Genomic DNA, 18,111 nt, shown 5'->3' with positions numbered 1-18,111 from the left:
GGAGACACAGACACAAATCACCAGCATGGAAAAGACATTTCCAGCAACCACGAGAAAATGAATAAATGCAGCGATCCCCAGAGAATCAGTTAAAAAATTCTTAGACTCATTTCATAAAATTTCCCCCAAAAGAACAGAAATAAGAGAATATTAAAAACTATGAAGAAAGCGAGTCCACTGTGGCCTCGTTCACAGACTGCAACAGGGGACACCTGCTGAGCACGAACATCCGCACATTCTCCTTAAATAGCTCCTCCTCCGAGAGAAGCTGCCCTCCCGCCAGACACCCAGGGCTCTGCCGCCAGGGGCGGGGGCAGCACCCAGGGGCCTGCCCACTGCCACCCTTCCCAGGGAAGGTGCTCTCGTCCCTCCAGGTTTTGCACAAGCCACCCTCTCCTTGCCCACAAGAAGGTGGCTGGCCTCCACCCGCAGGGACCTACGGGCTGGCCCACGGCACACACCAAGTGGGCCGCCTGGCTCTCTGCTCACCCACTTCCCCAACGGTGAAGGAGAAAGCAGTCTTTCTGGACCGGGCGCCAGGGGACAGAGGAGGCACCCGATCCAAGGTGTGGAGGCCTGAGTGTGTGGACCCCTCTTGCGGGCGGGGCTGCGGGTGTCAACAGGGCAGACAAGGTCGTGAATGCAGCGCTGGGCTTTCAGCCAAGCTGCCCAGCCTGGGCCAATGTCCTTCGCTCAGGCACCCCTGGCATGGCCGGGGTGGTGCCACCAGGCAACTCCCCCTGCTGTGTGACTGCAGCGTCCTCCTTGGCCACGCGAACTCCTAGGACAGACGTCCCAGAAAACCCTGGCACCTCACCAGCCTCTGCCTGCCTCCCCAGACAGGCAAGGCAGCCTTTCTACCCAAGAGGACAGTCTGATGCGCAGTGGTGGGACCGCCCCACATTCCCGCGTGCTCACACACTGCGCGCCAGGACCCGCAGCCCCGTGTGCTGGAAGCGTTAACTGCACTGAGTGTGAATTACGTAAAAGTTTTAACCAAACAAAGACTGAAAGTGAACGAGTCTCCCTGCGCAGTAAGCCACGGACCCCACTGCAGCCAGGCGGCCTTCCCACCTGAACACAGCGACACCTGTGGACGCGTAGCCCGCCTCACCTGCTCTCCCCGGGCAACGGCCTCTGTCCCAATCGGCAGCGCCCAGAAGAGGGGCGGCCCAGGACGCAGGGCTCGCCGCCCGCCTGAAACCCAGCTGTGCAGCACGCAGCTGCGTCGTGGCGGAGGCTCCGCAGCTCCAGCAGTGGGTGGCCGGGAAATGAAACTGAGATTCCCCTCAAGATGTCCCTTGTTGCTCTTACCCGGGGTCCATCCATCACAGTTAGTCTCCTCACACTCCCTGCAGCCTGATGCCAACCCCCCGTGTTAGCGGGCGAGGGCAGGGCAGGTTCCCGCCAGCCCTTCCTTGCAGGGCGGGGGCTGTCCCTGCTGCGGCTGCCACTGTCATCCTGGGCAAGTCTGGGACGCAGGCGCAGGGGCCACGCCAGCAACCCCTCTGAGTGCCCCCCGAGGCCACGCCCAGCCGAACAGGTCCCCATCTGGTGGCACTGAGACCCCAGGCACGCCTCAATGCAGAGAAGCCAGGTACCAGTCAGTGCCGAAAGGGACCCAGCATACGGGCAGGGCCTTCCCTGCTGTCCCTTCTGTGAGAGGGGGCTGCCACCACCCACGCCCCTACAGCCGGCCTACGTGCAGGCAGAGAAAAGCAACGGACAAAACAGCCTCATGCCCTGGCCCCTGGGCGGAAGGACACCGCAGGCCCACGCCCAGGAGCCAAGGCAGAAACTCAAGCTTCAGCGTAAGACGAGCTGGGTGGGCCTGGTCCCTGACCCACGTACGCCTGAGCCCTGGCGCAGACCCAACCAGCTCCCTCTCTGCACCCCCCCAGCTGGGCACCTGGACCTGTCAGTCTGAGTGCCAGGTCACCTTACCCACAGGGAGTCCACAGCTGGCCCGCTCTCCCAGGAGCCGCGGCCACGGCTCTAAAACGCCATGTTTGACGGCGGTAAACCTGAACTTGGGGCCGCCCGTGACTCGTTGGCCCTCTCTTCGCATCTCGGGCCCCAGCCCCACACCTCACTCCCTTTACTCCAATGGAAACAGCGGTACCCACACCGGAGGATCTACTCAAAGCAAATTTAGGTTTTGCCAGGCACAAAGTCATTAAACCTTCACAGATATCCTGAGGAGGTACACACACCCACCACCCCACTGCCAGGACACAGAGGCACAAGGAGGCGGGTCCCTTGCCCAAGGCCTTCTGCTAGTCAGGGTGGGGGTGGGGTGGGGGTCTGGGACTGGGGTGCACGTCTGGAGGTTCTGTTCTTATGCACCACACACTATTTCTCCAATTCCAAGACAGCAACAGACTTCTCTCAATTCTTCAGTGGGTCACCCTGCCAGACCCCTCAGCCCGGGAATGACCCACCCTCTACCCATGTGCCCGAGCGCCTGGCACCCACCCAGCTCTTGCACATTCACTGCTTTGCTGAATTTCAGGGCAAGCCCCCCCCCCCTCCGGCCCCTGCATGGAGCCCTGGCGTCCGGCACACAGAGGACACAAACCCACCCCGGTGTTGCCAACACACCAACACACACGATCCAAACGGCCCGACCTGGTCGCATAATGCAAAAATGTTATACCCTGTGCACAAGATATTATACACCTATTTTTTATTTGATCTACGTAATTATAAAGCTTCCCCCTAAACCTCTTAAAGGTGGTTTTCCCAGTAACGAGTCACTGCTTACCTGGGAAGTGCGCACAACGTAACTCCACGGTCCGCCACTACAGTACTGCTGGGGGGTGTCTCCCGTCATGCAGCCTGCTTTATTTTGTGTCTAATCTCTGCTGGGATGTCTATATAGAAACAGGTGTGCTAGTCTTCATAAACACCATAAATCATAGTTCTTTCTTTTATAACCCAAGTCCAAAAGCAGCCCCAGAAGAAACTCCTAGGGCCCCAGAGGCTTGTGCTTCCACATTCGGGCAGGGCTGGGGGGACCCCCGACAGGTGGCCTGCACCCCAACCCTGTGCCACTAGGCCGGGTGACAGTTAAGGGAAGGGCTCTAATTTCTCCCTTAGTGAATGGCTCTGCATGCAACTCAGAGAGTACCCCAAACCTGGCCCAGAAGTAGCTCCCCAAACTAGAAAGGGCAAATCCTACATGCCCAGGACTGTGGCCTCGTATCAAGGGGCTGATGGAGGCCCCCTAAGCCATTCTTGTCTGAGGACCTCACGCACGCGCTTTCAAGTTCACCTTCAATGAGCAGGAGTGACCCCCCGCAAAGGCCCCAGACTCCTAACTGGATGGAGCTCCCTGCCCCCTCCTCCCTGCCTTCGTCTGTCCACACCGCCATCCCTAGAGCTGGGCTACTGGAGGGCACAGTCTGGTTCCCGTGGGGGACCAGTCCACACCTCCCCCATCTTCTGCAGCCTGGGCCATGAGGCTGGCCTGTCAATTCCTAAGTGGGAAGTGACCACATGCCGTCCCGTCTCCTAGCAGGGTGGCTACTGAAGGCACATGCCACAAAGGGCTTCTGTGAACAGGACAAAGGTAAGCTGTCACCTATACGGAAGCGTAAGCTGCCAGCCTCACTGAAGCCTATTCTTGAATCAATTCAGCAATGAAGAAAACCACCTGCCACACCACGAGTTTACTTCCTTTTCTGAGATGGAAGGTGTCGACCCTCGACCTGAGGCTGGCCTGACGATGGGCGCTGCTGCCGGCACCTGTGAGCTCCTGCAGCGGCCTTCCTCCACCCGCCCCGCAGGGCCAAGGGCCCCGTGCCCATCCCAAGTTCAAGCTCAACGAAAACCAGACACCACTGCACCCACCTCTGACTTGTGCATACAGGTTTTCAAAGTGTGCTTCATGAAGTGGCCCGTATTTTACTAAAATTGATTTGGTAAAGACAGTTTCTCTCCCTGCCAGTATACTGTGACACTCAGCCCAGCCTCCTCTCAGGGAACACGGCCCAATAGTTAAGTTAAATGTCAAGTGTGTCAGAATATGGACCCAACTCCGATTTAACAGACACACGTGAAATGGCCCCCGAGTCCCGGGCAGTGCCTGGTGCTATGAAAGAGGGTGGAGAATCCCTCTTAAAACAAAAAACGAACAAACAAACAAAGATCTCTGCCCAACCCATCAGAAATCTTTTGGGGGCAGAAATCCCTATTTCCACTTTGAAAACCAGTCATTCACATTTCGGGTGGGCGGACGGTGTATCCAAATTCTATGCAAGCTTTCAATCATTCCTTGTGCCAAATGTTCAAAAACTAGACCCAAGTGTGTGGGTGTGTGTTGGGGGAGTGGTTTGTTTTGACAGGAAGACAGTCTTGGGCTGTTGGCAGGTTTGGGGCTGGCTGCAGTAAGAACTATTGGGAGGAGTTTGCTAAAAATACAGATGTTCTGGCCCCACCTGGAGCTTCTACAGCAGAGCGTTGGGTGGAGCCCCAGGAGACTGAGTCCCGGGCAGGGGTGTCCTGGGGATCCCCCCCTGTCCCAGAGGCCACCCTCTCAACCACCTGGGCACCTCCCTGGGGACTGCATGAATCACTCATGTGAAAACCACCAAGCCCACAGCCAGTGTCTCGCACTAAACTCCTGTGCGGCCCTCGGGGAAGTGCTGGGCGGGCTGAGGGGTGTTAGCACTCACCGCTCCCTCCTGATAAATTGGGGCACCGAGGACCTCTCTCCATGCCCCAACTTTCCTTTCTGGGGGAGCTGCGCAGTGTTGAACAAGGTCGAGGCGGGAAGGGGACAGCGTCAATGACCCCGCACACCTCAGAACGCTGCCGTGGCCAGTGTTACGGCTCCTTTCCAGTAACACCAGCAATAATGGTGCAAACAGGAGCGTCTGAGCATTTCCCAAGCTCGTGCGTCTTTTTTACCGCGCACGCTCCCTGGGACCTGCAAACCAGAACCAGGCCATCCTGACCCCTGACCCCGTGTGCCTGCCTGCATTCCAGCACCGGCCACCTCCCAAGGGCATGTTCGTGGATCATTTTGCTTTCTAAGAGAGATTTTTTTTTTAATGGACTGAATTCAGCCCAAAGAAACTGCTGGCCCATGAAATGGCCAGACCGCCCTGGAGGGGACAAACAGTTTCTTCCACAGTCCCTGGAAGGATGTCTTCCCAAACACATCCCGTGACCCCTACCACCCGCACCTGGAGCCCAGCAGGAAGTGCATGCAGAGCTAACAGTGCCCAGGGCTGCTGACGTCGGGCGCCTCTGTCCCGGTCCCTGTGACTGAGTGAGTGCCCGGAGGAGATGAGTAAGTGCCACTCCCTCCAGGGCCGGGCCAGGAACCTCCATAACTCCCACAGCAAATCGGCCACCCAGGGCGATCTGGGCCTGTCACCAGACCTGCTGTTGCCTGAGTGATCACCTCGTGCCAGCAAGACAAACCCAACAAGCCATTCCAGTGCCCACAGCACTCTGGATGCCCTGACCGACCCACCACCCTCAGACCTGGAGAGCGGAAGGGGCCAGATACGGCGCCTCTTCCTAAATATCCCCCAGCGCCAGGAACAAGGCTGGGCCCAGCCAACCCTCACGCCCCTTCATCTGTTCTGTCAACAGGGTGTTGAGGCAGCCTACCGGCAGAACCCGAGTGCCAAGGGGGCCTGAAGAGGCGGGCTGGGCCCCCACCGGGGCCGCCCCCGGGCAGAGGCAGGCAGCGCTAAACTGCTCACTTTTTCTTCTCTGGGAAGGGAAAGTAGGACTTAAATAGAAAGTAAATATTTTACCAGGCATTTCTCAAGTGACCTAATACAGAGTAACATTCCACAGTCTAAAAACAACCTCCTGACTAGGTTCCAGTTCATCACTCTGGCCCCAGGAATCCAGGAGCGGAGGGGCTGCTTCCACCCACGGCAGGTCTGCCCCGGCCCCGCCCCATGCACAGCGGGCTCACGGCACCAGGACTCCCAGCTCCCACGCCAAACCCTCTCACTATGCCAGCCCCCGCCTGTGTGGGTCCAGGCCAGGTGAGGGGCACCCAGGGAGACCCCTCCACTGCCCACACAGCCTACTCCGGGCAGGAGTGGCCGAGTCACTTGTTGATTTAGTTTGTATTCCTAAGAACACCTGTGATGTGTCGGGCCTATTCTGAGTGTGGCCTACAGCGTGGCCGCCCCTCGTCCCTGATCCAGAAACGCCGACTTGCGGGAGCTCCCTAACTCCCACACACCAGCAGGCATCTCCTTCCCTGACCACACTTCCTAGAAGAGTCTGTCCCATCAGATGCCACCCCCCTGCTGGTGACGATGCGTTTTGTCGCCTGTAGCAGACATTCTGAGGGCAGGCCAGCCCTCCCCGTGCCCAGCCTCAGCCCTGAGAAGGGGGGGCAGACATTTCCGTGGGACGTGTCCCTCGTTCACGTGAGCGCACGGAACATGGAGCCAGCCCCATGCTCCGGACAAGGCGGCACGCGGCCGGAGCAAAGCTGCAGGATCGGCCGGGCGGCCTGATGCTCCCCGTCATCATGAGGCCGCACAATGCCCGGCCACAGAGTGGTCCCTGCACGAACCCACCCCTCCCCGCAAGTGACAAAGAACCCACTCCCCCAGTCACTCTCCCTAAGACGCCCCCTTCCACAGTGCTGCCCTAGAAGATGAAAGGAATCGGGGGAAAATAAACCTTTTTAATCCTCCTTGCAGAGAAACCTTTTTAAAGCGCCAGAGTTATACTTGCCATGTGTGTTTCAAGTAGCTGTGCTGAGCCCTGAGGGGCTGCTAAGCTCTGGGCCGGCTGAGACACCCAGGAAGAGTGCCACCAAACTGTTTGTCACCACCCGGCTCCCTTCCCGCCCCTGGGATAGGAGGCACTCAACAGGGTGGGCTCACAGTTGCCTCAAAAAAGCCCCAAGCCGCTGCGAGCTGCTTCCTTTGTCCAGTGCACTTGAAGCGCATCTGGACAGATTAGGGAGGGAAAAATGGCCCACCGTTCAAAGTCCTCCTTAAATACTCAGGAAGACGGCATCACAGACCGCATTCCAACTTTAATTCCGAAACCTCCTGGCTTTTGTCACGTCCGTAATCCCAGGCTTAGTGGAGAAATGAGAAGAAAGGATGGTGTGTGTGGAAAAACAAGAAACCCTCAGCCACAAGAGGCCAGGCCGAGGAAACAGGGAAGCCAGGATCCCCGGAGGTGGCGTTCTCCCGTGGCACCAGCGTGGGCACGCGGGGAACCTGCCGGGCCGCCCTCAGGAGCTGCCGCAGGGCCGGGGGCGCCAAGCTCAGAGGCTTTCCTGCTGAGCCAGGGACCCCCACCGCCCCGCACCTGAGACCACCCACACACCCTGGCTCCCATCGGGAACCTGCCTGCTGTGGCCAGCCAGCAAAGGACGTCATAGTTAGTCCCCCGCCTGGATGCCTTCAGACCCGGCCACATCCACCGCCCAGGCAGATGGGCCCCAGACGGCGGCGCCTCCCTTCCCAGGCGGGCAGGAACACAAGGGAGAGGCCCGCGGAGGGAGCTGGCCCACCGCCGATCCGGCCCCGCTGCAGCCCACCCATGCTCCACCCTTCTCTGCTGAACGGAGACCTGCAGGAAACTGCAGGGGGGCCTCACACGGAACATAATCATTACCCGAGCTGGAGCTGAGCCAGCACACGGCGGCGAACATGACTCATTGGTCAAGAGACGCCCCCCCCCCCCAGAAGTCCAGGCGGAACCCGCAGGCCCAGGCGGCATGCACACAGCACCCCCACCACCCACAGCCCCTCTGGGGCCTCAGGGCACCAGCCAAGGCTTCAGGGATTTCCCAAGCACCCCTGTGTTTGCAAGCACACACGTGTTCTCGAAGGGAAGAGATGCGTTGCAGGGAAGGAAGATAATCTTGTAATTAAAGGAAAGCCTGTTTTTCAGGAAGATCTCCACCTTGTGGGGACCTTAGCTTAGACGAAGCCAAGGTCAGCGGGAGAGCTCCTGCATTGCCTACCTGCTCCGAGCCCTTCGGGTGAGTTAATCACCCCGGCTGGGCTCAACTCCAGATTTCAGGACACACCCAACTTTGTGCCATTCCCTTTCAATTCTGATGGCCTCTTTGAAAAGAGGGCTGTTCCTTTTGTTCAGGAGTGAGTATTCATTCAAATTCCTTTCTAAGGCCAAGGCAAATGCAGGGCAGCAACCTAAAGGAGATTTCCTGGGTTGGAGTGAGTTTCTGGCCAGTTTTTACAAAAGTGGTATAAACAGACTATTCCCATTTGGTGAAACGCTCACCCCCCCCCCCCCATGTTGGACACAGGAACCAACTGCTGTTGTAAGATGTACACAAGGAATCCAGCTGGGAAGTGAGAGCAGCCAGAAAGGAGGAGGAAGAGGGGCATCCCATCTGCCTCTAAACCCCCTCAAGATGGGGAGGGGGCTCACAACAGGAAGGAGGGGGCCTGGTTTGAGAAGAATCTGGGAGAGTTCACCAATCCAGACCACAAATTTGGAAATGCCAGTGTATCTACTGATACCGTGACACCTGGCCACTGAGTCCAGTTTTACCACAAAAAACCCTAAGCACAGTGACACTATCCACGTCATCCCAGGGTGTTGGTACAGGAGTGGGGGGGGGGGTGCTTCAGAGACAGCCAGATGGAGGACAGGGGAGAAAACAGGATGGGAAGGAGTGCGGGGTCTTACCTTGCTTGGTGTGGCAAAGCCACTCCCAAATGTAACCAAGCGCCAGTCCAAAGGTAAAAAATTTCTCAGTTAATGAAGAGAAACCAGAGCCAAATGGAGTTGGACGCAGCGAATCTCCAGGCTCCCTGACTTACTTAACTCAACCTCCCTGACCCTCAGTTCCTTCACTGGTGACACAGGGAGCAACTCCCTTCCACCTCAAGGAGGATGTGAGAGTAAGAAGTGGCCGGAGCAGCAGCACTGGGCCCTGGCCCTCCGGTCCCTCCTGGGTCTGCTTTCCCACCATCAAAGCCTGCGATGAAGAGGGACAGGACTCTCCCCGGGGGCGCCGTCCACGGAGCCAGCCGCCCAGGCTGCTGATCTGGAGCCCTGCCGCTCATTAACCCAGAGAGTGGAGCGAATGTAAAACAGGCCTGGTCCGGCAAAGCATCCACAAACCCCTTCCTAGGAGGAGGTTGTGAGACCCTAACAAAAGGTCGTCCCTCAAAGAAGGAAATTAAAACAAGCCAGACTTGTCATAGCCCCATGTGATCTGGAAAGCAGCTCTGGGCGGGAGAAAGGTCATTGTTTCTGAGAGGCCCCCGAGAATCCCAGGGAGGGCAGGCCAGATTCTGGGGCCACCGAAGGCCCTCCCCTCCCCTCTGCCCTTGGGGTGGCAACAGGAGAAGCATCCTGGGCAGAGGTTCCTCCTTCACCAGGAAGCCTGCCAACAGCCAGGTTCCAGTCCCAGCTCTGCTGCTTTAGGGGGCAGGGGTGTCACCAAGTGCCTCCTTCACCTGGCATGACCTCACCTTGTGGAAATCCCATGCAGCGCACGCCCCGTGCCCAGGGAGAGAGTGACAGACACCGAGCAAATAAATGCTCAATAAATGGTAGTTACACTGTGACCTTAACAAAAATGACAGAACTACTTAAAACATTTTGCCGGACACAGAGGAATTCCTCCGCCAAGGAGAAGAGGGGTGCGAAGTGGCAGCGCCCCCGATGGTCCTGGCTGCACTGCTCAGGGGGAGCCGGATGTAGACCCCAAGGCAGGCCTGGTGGCCCGGACAGTGTCCCGCAGCAACTGCTACTGCCACTTAACAGTACAATCCCAAACATGCAGATGAACGCCTTCCTTGGGGGCCTCAACACCCCCGAGGGCCGGATGCCCAAGTCCCAGCGATGCGGCCCTTCGCGGTTCGTTGCATCTTGGCCACCATTGCGCAGTCAATCAACAAACCTCCGTGGTCAGAGAAGGCGAGTATGGGGACACGACAGGGACCACGTGACCCCAGGTACGGGGTCGCAAGGGGTAGCCCCCGCACGGCTCAGCCCGGTACCTGGTTCTGGTTCTGGTCCCAGCCTCGGGGCGCTGCGTGGTCTCGGGGCTCCTTCCCCGGACCGGAAGGGGCGCGGGCGACGCCCGGGCTGTGCGGCCGGAACCTTCCGCCCAGGGTGACCCTGCACAAAGGCCCCGGGAAGGGAGGGAGGAGGAAGTGGGCCAGGGGGGCAGGGACCCTGGAGGACTTCCCAGGGCGGGAAGCAGCTCCCCATTTACAAGTGAAAGGGGGAACGCGAGGGGAGGGGCGCTTCCGGCGGAGGCGCGGGGGGCAGGTCAGCCAGCCCGCCGAGGGGAGGGCGGGCTCCAGGGGTCGGGGCCGCAGCGACAGACATCGGGTCCTGGAGCCCCGAGCACGGCCGCCCCGCGCCGTCGGGGAAGGTGGCCGGACCCGCCCTGCAGGTGGAGCGCGGCCGTCCCCGCTCCCGAAGGTCTCGCAGGAGCGCGCGTCCCTGGTTCGGCCCGGACGCCCGTTTCTGGGGCCCAACCCGCGTGCCGCCAGCCTGGAGGCCCGGAAGATCCTGTGACTGGGGCGGCAATTCAGTGTCTCCCTCGCATAAAGCAGGAATTGCTCCATTTACCTAGCCCGCAGGAGCGTCGTGAAGATTAATAACTGTGAAATGTTTTTAAGATCAAAAACATTCTGAGATTTTACTTGTAGGCACTTATATGGGCATATTGATATCTGTACAGAAAAATAGGCTTATTGATCGCCCTCCTGGAGTGACTTCCAGCCCACAACGTGAAGGCGCTGAGAAAAAGGTACAAGTGTGCGCTCCTGAGACACTAAGCAATAGGGGTGTCCCGAACATGTCATTCCCACTTGTCTTCCCAGAGATACAGACTCTGGAGAAGGGACAGGAGAAACTTAAAAAATGTCACCCCCACTGGAAAGAACATCCCCCCAGCACTGCAGTTCATTAGGTAGTTGCCCCCAAGTGTGGGGACCCTCAGGGTCTCTGGTGTTTGGAAAGCCCTGCACCGCCTCCAGACCCAGTGGTCAGTCAAGCTCAGCCGGTGCTGGGCACCCCTGCAGGCCCTCCGGCCTGACAGCTTCAATGCTGGGTCTCCCTGGTACCACCAGCACGCTGTCCCTCCCACAAAGCAAGCCCAGTGACCAGGCGAGGCCACTCCCCTCCAGGTGGACTGGGCTCTAGGAACTCTGGAGGGGCCTCTGTCCAACACCCCACGAGTTCCCCACCACCCAAAAGGGCTTGTGGGGGTGCCCTCAGCCCCCTAGACCCACCTGGGCCTGCACAAGCAGAAGATGACCTGTGACTGTTTGCACTTCTGGGCCAACAGCACTAAAGACATCCATCAGCAAAAGAATCAAGTCCCAGCCAGAGTTCATTCGACAGGAAAGGCACACAAACACTTTCCTGGCCTCCCAGCCCTCAAAAGCAAAGGAACGTCACCTATTCTTCCCTCCACCCCACCCCCCACCCTGACACCCACCACACCTGCAGCAGGTGCAATGCTAACACTCTCAGGTGTGATGTGGGCCATTGACACTCTGCTAGCCTGGACCTTGGGTAGACTTTGTAAATGGCCATACTGGGGGGGGGGGGGGGGATCCCATTAGGCCAGGAGTTGACCTCTGATCTCAGTCTACAGCCGCTTCCAAAGAAACTTCCCGGGATTCCATGACTCCATAATGAAGTTTTTGTTTGTCCTGGGCAGGGACAGATTGCTGGAGGCCAGATTTCAGACCTGGCTGGCAGGCAGTGGCGAGCTTACAACCCCTTAGCTAGCTGGAGAAAGACCCACACACATCTCTGTTACACGTCCTTTGAAAAGGCCCTCGAAGCTTCTGCCACCACTGAGGCTGAGATGCAGCACAGAAATAGAGCCATTATTTCCGCTCAATCTTCACGCCAGTTAACAGTGTCTTTCAAGTTGTAATCAAGGATTTACTTTAATGCAAAAAGCACATTTCTGAGCGAAAGCGCTTTTTAAGGGCGTAAAAGCAACAACATCAAGAAATGTGTTTCTGTAGATTTTCCAAGTGGGAAAGACTGTTAGGGCCACAGTGATGAAGCGCACGCCTGCCTGCACCCCTCTCCCCGAACTGTTCTGGATTCCTAGAAAACAACCAAGGTGAGACTGCCAGCCAGGTTCAGGAGCAGGAGCTGTTTGGAATTAACATCCTCTGAACACCACGGGGCCTTCAGGAAGAATGAAGGCTCTGTTATTACCTGGAAAAAAAAAGTCTCAGTGCGCCCTAAAGCCAAAGGTATCACTTGCCCCACGAATAAGAACCCAACTGTTTCATCAAAATTATTGTGAATATTAAACCAACAGGCAGCCATCTGTTAAAATTGAGTCACAGAAACAGTTAAACGAGGTCACTTCTGGAACATTCACGCAGAGACAGGGGCTGGGCTAGATGCAGATGGACAGATGATGGCCCCTTAAGTTCTGACCGAGTGGGTGCGGCCAAGATCAGAGAGAACAGGGCCCTGACAGTGGCCAGCGTCTACACCGACTCCACGTGGGGGAGGGGTTGAAAAGAGAGGGAGCAGGAGGGCCTGCTCCTCTGGCCACAGAGCTGCTCTGTGACCTCAGCTCCCACGTGGACGCAGGGGCGCTGGGTGAACGCAGGAGGTGAAACAGCACGGGCGGCACCAAACACAAAAATCCCTCATTTCAGCCACACTTTCCCTGACACCACAAACAGACTGGAGAAAAAGGCCTTCCCGTGAAGAATAATTCCAACGGGCCCCATTGCTCCCTGTGCCTTAGGGTGCCTTTATTCCTGGGAAGTGTTGAATATGATTTCTTAATATCACATTGGAAGGGGGAAAAGTTTGCTTTTTTCACACTCTCTGAAGGACCCTCCAATCTGCTTTGAGAACCTTTCCTGAGAAAAGCCGAGGCCTGGAAAGGGAAGGCACACCAGGCTCCCAGGCAGCCCCGAAACGCCGCCTTCTGTGAAAACCTGTGGGCAGGGGGCAGGCGGAGGCCACATTTCCACCCAGCACCCAGGCCGCAGCAGCTCCCCAAGTTTCTCTGCCCTCCAGCAGTCAAGAGAATTAAGGCCACACCGGCCCTCAGCTCCCATTGTCCACAGTCCCCACGAACAATGGCCTGGCTCTCTCCCCATTGTACTTTCTGTATTCATGTGTGAATCCCCCTCTTTTGCACCATGTGCAAAGCCCTTCTTTTCACTGGGTAGTCCTGAGAGGCCCAGGGCAGCCAGCCTTTAGGCTTTAAACATCCCTAATGATGGCGAGAAGCAAACTCCAGATTACACCCCAGCATCGCTCTGTGGCTGTCATTACAGCCCCGCGGATGGTTTTCGGACACTAGCCATTAAATCAGGATCAAAAGAAACCCTGAACACCTTAAAAATGGTTCTGAAGTTTTTAGCGATTATTAAATATAATTTCCAAACCAAGAGATAGGGTGAAGAAAAAAAAAGAAAAAAGAAAAAATCCTTTCATAAGTCTTTGATACATTTGTTCCATCAAACACAGACTTGAATAAAAATTAACTTCAAAAGATTAGGCTGGGGGAGAAGCCTTGCGTTTTCCCCTCTCCCACAGCCTGTAACTGCAGCCGTGGAAATGAGGGCATGCTTACCAGCTGCACGGGAGGAAACTGATATCTGCCCAGCAGTGCAGCCACGGAGAGCGGATCCATTCCAGCGTTTTCACGTGCCCAACTCAAAGTTTGCAGGCAGGCCCACACCAGCACTCCCAGCAGAGAGGTGTGGGGGAAATGAGTCCCCACTCCTGCTTCTGTTATGGCCAAGTGCTTCTTCTCAAAGGGTCAAATACTGCACTCACTTTCTAATTACTGCAAATTGCACCCCTCCACCACCCACCCCCCGCCTTAAGGGGACTATCAGCCAGGCCACCGTGGGAAGCTTCTCAGAGTTATGCCCCCTAACTGAGAAATGTCCTTTCCCAGCCACGAATGTATGAATATACATTTGCGGCCTGTATCAGGGACAGGGGACACTCGGGCCGCTGCTCTTCACTGATAGAAAGATTATTAACAGAGGGACCCAGGCTGCACAGACATACGTTATGGTGACAGCTTTCTATATTGAAATGACAAGAGGTAAAAAATGACAACCGGGGTGGCCATTCTACCGTAGCTGTAAACTCTTTGCATTTTTTCCATTTGGGGAAAGCGTGAAGTGCAAAGGGTACAACTTTGCCTTCACACATGATTCATGGCGGAAGGGGACTGCCAGCCAATGGCACTCGGGCACCCTCTCAGCGGGGCCTGGTGTGGCGAGGTGTCCGGCCCTTTTTGTTTTTAGTCAGCGAATCTCAAGGATTTGCACCGGTGGGAGCCATCCTGAGCTCCCTTTGCTCTCGGGTTTTCGGAGTTTCTGGTAAAAACAGCCTCTTTGATTCCAGCATGCTGCTTGTTCTGTGTGTATTTTATAGCCTCGCCCTTTCCTCACCGTGTGCCCGGACCCTGACAGAGCCGCACGCTCGTGGGTCCTGTAGTTTTGTTTGTTGTTGTCGTGGCTGTTTGTTTTCACGTCATCCCTCTTTAAAACGCTTTTCAGACTCATGAATAGGATTCCTGTTTGGAGTTTCAAGAGTCAGGACTCAAGCTATTGATTATTCCCTGAAAGGGGAACAGGGGTTGGGGGGGGGGTGGGGGGGCAAGTTAATAATTACACAGAGAGCAAGTTTTCCTGCTTCATCTTGTGTACACGAGCAAAGGAACAATGCCAGGGACAGGAACAGGTGTGCCCTGAGTCTTAAAAGGCCAAAATATGTCACTGGTGTATTTTTACAATGCGAGTAGTGTTTGTTTTTAAGTGGCCAGACTTTTTTATTTCTTAACTTTAGAGACACACTTTGCAAATATTTCTTCCCTGAGGGAAGGTGAAACTCGTGCTGAGCGAAAAAAAAAAATACCTTTTACAGACAAAGAGCTTTTTAAAAAATCACAGTTGGGAAAGGTAATTCACCCTGCCCCTCCCCCAGGAGAACACCCATTCAAGAGCCAGTTTCCAAGATCCCAAGTGGAGTCGTAAATAACACCGGGCCCTGAGCACAATCGCAGAGCCACCCCACCCTCTGCTCAGCCTCATTAAGGTACAATTAGAAAGGAGAGCGACCCCACAGCCCTTGGCCTGATCTTTCCAAACAGAAGAAGTTCAACCAAAAAGCACCTTGTCAGGTTCAAAGCAAGCTCCAAATCAAGATTTTAAAATTCCCTCTAATAACTGCTTTCTACCGGGACAAACTGGGGTCCTCCAGCCCCGAGGCACAGAAAGCCAATCAGTGCCATAAATTCCCTTTGCCGTCCAGCCTCACTCCCTGGTACTCAGGGCAGGGTGGGGGGAGGGGGTGACCCCACATCCACACTTACACTAAGCCCCTCATGCTCTACAGAAATATGCTGGCTTATTTCCTTTGTTTGGTCCTGTTATACTTGATCAAGTGTGAACGATTAAACTGGTTTCATAAAGGCAAGTGCATTCACGGCTACCATCCGACTTCAATGGCAACTGTAAGCGTATTTTGCAGGAAGGAGGGCCTGCTTTTTTGCTTGAAACCTACCGTCTCATTAACTTTTCTTTGGGGGGCAATAAAAGGGCACCAGGGGTTTCCACACGAGTGTCAGAGCAGCTTGTTCAGAGCTCTGATGCCAGACAAAAGGATATTTAGTGTTTCAACTCTAGGATACAGCCTCTTACCTACAATAAAGGAAAAAATCCTGTTTCAATATTAAAGCTGCTCTGACTGAATGTGTGTAATTAGCATTTTGAATATCACTTTATAATTGCCGTAAGAAGTACTCTTTGAAACCAAACGACTATAAAAAAAAAAGATCCTTTAAAGTCCCATTACTTCAACATGTAAAAAGATTTAGGGGGGAGGGATCAAAACAGTGTAATTCTCCAAAGTACACAAAAACTAATTCTACTTGGAGAACCCCAGAGGCAGAACAGCAGTCTTGGATACTGAACACGAGGTAATTCTTAAAATGCCTTTGAACCCAAGAACCTAGCAGGGAAAATATTCTTTGAAAGACTAGTAAGAGAGTTTAATATATTTCGCCAAAGTCAGCAGGCAGTCACTTTGTAAACTAAACAAAATACAGGTCCCCTCCAAATTATCCATGTCAGATAAAAATACACCAGTCTCTAGAATATCCAACAGAATTGCAAATAAGGCACTTAGCATTTTAAATTCCCAATGCATATTTATAGAATAGAATTCTCTTGTCTACTCTTCAAGCCACTCACATCTGACTCTCTAAGAACTTAAACTGGTCTTCCATCTTTAAAGAAAAAAAGGTGGGAGGGGGGCGATCCAGAAAGATCTGTTTAGCTCGGATAGAGCAAGGGAGCCCGGCCTGAGGACGTAGGCCACTGCCAACAGCCTCCCTCGCAAGGACATAGAGCAAACGGGATTTCTACGAAAAAATCCTCCTTTTCCCTGTAAAATGCTAAACACGGGGACCCCTGGAGCAACTGCTACTTGGGCCGCCTCCGGAAAAAGCACCCGGGGGCGGAGGGGGGGTGAGATCACCACACTCGCGTACACGCACACTCGGTGCCCGTGACCGTCCGCAGCGGCGGAAATAGACACTGGAGACAGTGTGTACGCGTGTGTGTCTCGCTGCGGCCGGCTGTGACCACGCAGAGCTCCCGGGCCCGTGGCCCCACAACACCAAGGTGCTGCGTGGGTTGCGGCGATCCGACACGCAGCTGGGCCCCCAGCTAAAGAAAGGCCCCGGCGTGCCCGGGCTCCCGCGCGCCTCTGCCCAACTTGCCCCGGGGCGCTGGGAAGAGCGCGAGGGAGAGAAAGAAAGACGCTTCCCCTCGGCCGCGCGGGTCCGTCCTAGCTGCGGAGCACGAGGAGGAAGGAGACCGCGGCAGCGCAGCTGAAGCTGCGCCGCGCCCGGTCCCCACCGCCCGGGGCGCGCCCTCGCCAGCCCCTCCTGCGAAACTTTTTCTTTTGGGTTCGCCCCACCCGAAAAGTGCTGCCCGGGCGGGGGAGGCGGGCGGGCCAGGCTCGCGGCGGCAGCGGCCGAAAAGGAAGTGGTGCCCGCGGGAGCGGGGCCGGGCAGAGGAAATGCCCGGCCCGCCTGGCTCCCGCCCGCCACCCGGCCCACCCCGGGCCCCCGCCCCGCTGCGACTTTGGCGGGCCCGGCCCAACGCGGCAGTGTTGGCGGCGGCGGCAGATGTGGCCCGGCTGCCCGGAGGAGCCAACAATGCGGGGCCGGCAAAACAAAAGGGTTCCACTTCTCCTCTTCTCCAGTCTTTCGCTAGCGCTCCCGGGGCGCTGCGCGGGATCCCCGGCCAGCAGGGGCCGCTCCCCTGGGGGCCCCTGGCAGCGCGCGCCCCGTTTTCCCCGCTGACCCCCGCTCGCCCCCGCCCCCGCCCCGCAACCGCAAGGCCCCGCGCGCTCGGACTCCCGGTCCCGGGGGATCCGGCCATATTGTCCCCGCGGCGCGCCGCGCGCTCGGCCTGGGTCGCGGGCGGTCCCCGCGCGCGCACCCACCGGCTTCGGGGAGCAGGAACCGGGGGCGCCTAGGAAACCGTCGCCGAGATGCCGCCGCTACCGCTGCCCTCTGGACGCCGCCGCGGTCGGGGTTTCTTTTTTTTTATTTTTTCTATGCCAATCCTGATGGGAAGGTGACCGCCTACTTCGCATTCATCAACTCTCATCACAACAACAAAAATCCTGGCGCGACCGGCAGCGCAGGGCTGCAGGCAGGGATCCCCCAGGCGGGCGCCCACCCCCGGGCTCCGGGCAGAAACACGGGGCCCGGGGCGCAGACCAAAGATGTCCTCGGATGCCGGCTCCGTGTCCTTCGCCCTCCTTCCCGGCCCCGAGTGGCGCAGTGAGGCGCGGGCGCGGCGCCCCCAGCCCGCCTCCCCAGGTGAGGCGGGGGCGGCGGCGGCCCCAGCCCTCCCCCGGGGCCCCTCTTACCTCGTCCCGGGCCGCCAGCGTCCACGACGAACGGCTCCCACCCGGGAGGAGGCGGCGGCTCCCGCCCCTCCCACCCCACCCGGCGGCGGTGGCGGTGGCGGCGGCTGTGCGGCCCCCCCTCAGCGCGGCATGGCTCTCGGCTTAGTCCTTCGCTCTTCGGGCCACCTTAAAATGACACACGCACACAGGGACACACACACAAAAACTTAATCTCTCCAG

The 18,111-nt window shown here is 56.9% G+C and overlaps 1 protein-coding gene across 1 annotated transcript in view; it reads right to left on the bottom strand.

The window, feature by feature from the left end:
• CTBP2 (C-terminal binding protein 2) overlaps positions 1-18,111 on the bottom strand; it is a 137,900-nt gene that overhangs the window by 119,320 nt on the left and 469 nt on the right. Inside the window, exon 2 of the mRNA XM_090278696.1 lies at positions 17,893-18,057. The gene's annotated coding sequence lies outside the window, so the exon portion shown is untranslated. The remainder of the gene's footprint in view (positions 1-17,892; positions 18,058-18,111) is intronic.

This window comes from Furipterus horrens, unplaced genomic scaffold (genome assembly GCF_987537825.1).
Source record: "Furipterus horrens unplaced genomic scaffold, mFurHor1.1.pri manual_scaffold_5, whole genome shotgun sequence".
Taxonomy (NCBI): Eukaryota; Metazoa; Chordata; class Mammalia; order Chiroptera; family Furipteridae; genus Furipterus; species Furipterus horrens.
Note: the sequence above shows the minus strand (reverse complement) of the source record. Positions and strands in the feature narration are given on the sequence as shown.